This window comes from Neomonachus schauinslandi, chromosome 5, assembly GCF_002201575.2.
Source record: "Neomonachus schauinslandi chromosome 5, ASM220157v2, whole genome shotgun sequence".
NCBI lineage: Eukaryota > Metazoa > Chordata > Mammalia > Carnivora > Phocidae > Neomonachus > Neomonachus schauinslandi.
This window is the reverse complement of record NC_058407.1, coordinates 85,187,289-85,190,720: the sequence shown is the minus strand read 5'-3', so window position 1 is coordinate 85,190,720 and position 3,432 is coordinate 85,187,289. Positions and strand designations below refer to the sequence as shown.

Genomic DNA, 3,432 nt, shown 5'->3' with positions numbered 1-3,432 from the left:
TTCTCATTTCACAGATGTAGAAATTAAAAGTCGGAGTTTAATACCAGCTTAAGGTTACATGCAGATCAGTGGAAGAATCAGGAGTTAAAACCACTTTGTAACATACACAAAGCAGCACTTGGTTATTCAATCAAACACTAATCTAGATTCTTCTGTGAAGGAATTTTGCAGATGTGATTAAAGCTGCTAATTAAATTGGTCAAACAGGAGATGATCTTGTATGGGCCTGAAGCAATTCTTTGGAAGTCCTTTAAAATATGCTCAGGGCTTCTCTGAGTGGAGAGCCTCCCACCTGTGGTCATTAGCCTCCACTCCTGCCCCGGGGTTCCAGCTGGCTCATGATGTTCTTTTCCTGACTGCTTGCCTAACAGGCCCCTCACTTGTGTAGGCAGCCCCCACAATTACATAAACAAAAAGGCATATATTTGCTTATAGATATGATGGCCCACTGGTCTCCTTTTCTGGTTGAACCTTGACTAATACTCTTGCCTTCACTGCACATTTAATACTTGAGCCTGAACTTTGTTCAAAATCAGAATAGAAATGTGGGGAGGGAGCAGTGAGTTTTAAAATAGGGTTCAGGGAGAGAGGAGCCAAGAGTAGAGTCTTTATTATTATATCTTTATGCCTCAATGTTGAAACACAGAATTCTTTTTCTACAAAGAATTCTTTTCCTGTCATTTGAATGACTCATGTTCAACAACTTTTGACATCTTTTCTAAAATTACATGATATTAAAAAATATATAACTAGTAGATATCAGTCTTGGATTAATAACACTAGGAGGTATGACATATCAACATTTTTCAGTGTAAACCCTTGAATTTGAATCCAGGAGTTTTGGATTACAGGGGAAAAGTTTTGCTGCTCTTAAATGTGTACATGAGAATTCTCCACAGATTTGTGTCAACAGTACTTTTCTGCAGAGCACTCTCTTATAACCTCCTCAATAGTATCCAAGCAAAACAAATTTCTCTTCTAATTAATGAGTATTGGAGTACAAAATACCTGAAAAAAATACTTTTATAGACTGAATGTTTGTGTCTGCCTCAAAGTCATACGTTGAAGCCCTAACCGGACCCCCAGTGTGGCTGTCTATAGAGATGGGGCCTTTAAAAGAAGTCATCAGGGCTTCATTCTTATGACCTCATTTAACCTTAATCCAATAGAATTGATGTCCTTATAAGGAAGAGAGACCAGAGTGCTCTCTCTGTCTCCTTCAGTGGACAAGCAAGAGGTCAGATGAGCCCACAGTGAGATGGTAAACTCCTATAAGCCAAGAAGACAGAATAAAACTTACCTTGCTGGCCCCTTGGTCTTGGACTTCTGGCCTCCACAACTGTGAGAAATAAATTCCTGTTGTTTAAGCCACCCAGTCTATGGTATGGCACCCCCAGCAGGTTAAGAAAAATACTAAACATAAAAGGTAACATTTTACTAAAAATCAGTTAATAAATAAATTGTACGTTCTTAACTATCTCAAAAAGTATAGACTACAAAAAGTTTTTTAAACTTTAGATTTTCTTAAGACCATCATTTTAAGCTATAAAAGTGCATGCAGACAGTGCAGTAAGCCTAAGAAATTTGGAAGAAAAAAAATAGCAGGTTTTGCGATTTACCGCCTTCAATATAGGATCCATCGGCTTGTTGATCTCTGATCTGAATAATGAGGGAGACATTAGATTCCTTTCTGTGTTTCAGAGGTTGTTAGCTGTGTTTTTGCTGTGTGTCTTTTTTTTTTTTAAGATTTTATTTATTTATTTGAGAGAGAATGAGATAGAGAGAGAGAGAGAGCATGAGAGGGGGGAAGGTCAGAGGGAGAAGCAGACTCCCTGCTGAGCAAGGAGCCCGATGCGGGACTCGATCCTGGGACTCCAGGATCATGACCTGAGCCGAAGGCAGTCGCTTAACCAACTGAGCCACCCAGGTGCCCCGCTGTGTGTCTTTTAAAAAGCAAGTATACATGAAATGATCTGGTGTTCTCACTGAGAGAATGCAATGAAGAAAAAAGACCCAAATCATCCCTTTCACTTTAGGGGCCGTAGAAAGTTCTAATCAAATTCCCACAGGTTGGAGAATCTCAAAACTTTAACTCACTTTTTTATATCCAAAGAGGAAAAAAAAAAGTGACTCCTAAGACTACACAACAAAATCCAGTTAATTATACTTTCATAAATGGGGCGCCTGGGTGGCTCAGTCATTAAGCGTCTGCCTTCGGCTCAGGTCATGATCCCAGGGTCCTGGGATCGAGTGCCATATCAGGCTCCCTGCTCGGCTGGAAGCCTGCTTCTCCCTCTCCCACTCCCCCTGCTTGTGTTCCTGCTCTTGCTATCTCTCTCTCTGTCAAATAAATAAATAAAAACTTAAAAAAAATTATACTTTCATAAAATATTCTTCCTACTCCAATGTTTATACTTTTATTTGAAAACTATCTCTGACTTCCAGAGTGATTAGGGCAGTTTTCATGGCACACAATTATGTAAAAATTGTTATTAAGAATGATTTAATGCATGAACATTTAAGAGTATATATGGAAAAATATTTTGATTAAATAGAATAAACATGAGAATTGTTTAAAACCTAAATGTCATGAAAGTCTCTATTTTAAAATGCATTTTTTGATAAACTCATATTTATGATAAATTCACTTTTTGGCTCATTGGCATTACATTTAAAACACATGCATGTGCACACATACACATTCAAGCTATTTGACTTCTTTCTTCCTAGAAATAAGATTTTTCCAAGAGCCAGTGATTTTTTTTTTTTAAGTTGTAGATTGTCATCTCTGAGAGCCAGCCCTATTCCTAGGACAGCCCTCCTAAACCGAGAGGGAGTTTTCTGTGTATCTTGCCAGACTCCCATAAGCCAATGAAATATAATTCCCAAAGATTGAATTTAGATATGAAATCTAAAATTCTTGACATTTGAATTGCCTTGAAACTCCCATCCTCAGTTAAAACTCTATACTTTGTTTTTTTAAGAGGATTTACTACCTTTATTGATATATTTTTTTCACATCCCATAAACCCAAAATACAATTTTTAAATAGTTAAAAAATCTTCAAAGTGATTAACCATCATAGCTATAAAGTTATAAAGATAAAATCCTTACTAAATTTATGAAATTGGAGTGTAATCAAATAACAAACCATTTAAATGCCAATTAAAAGTTTAAAGAATAATTAAGTATCTAAAATTATCTTCATAAATTATACTTAAAAAAACTAATAATGGCTATCAAGGGATTATAATGGTGATATCTAGGTCTTATTTGCAATTAATTACATAAGATATATAACTACAAATTATTCTAATGCTCTTTAGAGCACCAAAATTATAGCAGTCTTTGAAAGGATTTAGGGGGGAAATTTCATTTTTTAGTGAACTATATAAGTTCAGGGAATTATATATCTATGGAATCTTTGAATCT

At 36.0% G+C, this 3,432-nt stretch overlaps 1 non-coding gene across 1 annotated transcript; it reads right to left on the bottom strand.

Annotated features, from left to right (window-relative positions):
• Positions 1 to 2,778: 2,778 nt before the first annotated feature.
• On the bottom strand, positions 2,779 to 2,906 carry LOC123325031. The gene has a single exon (XR_006540199.1).
• Positions 2,907 to 3,432: the final 526 nt, after the last annotated feature.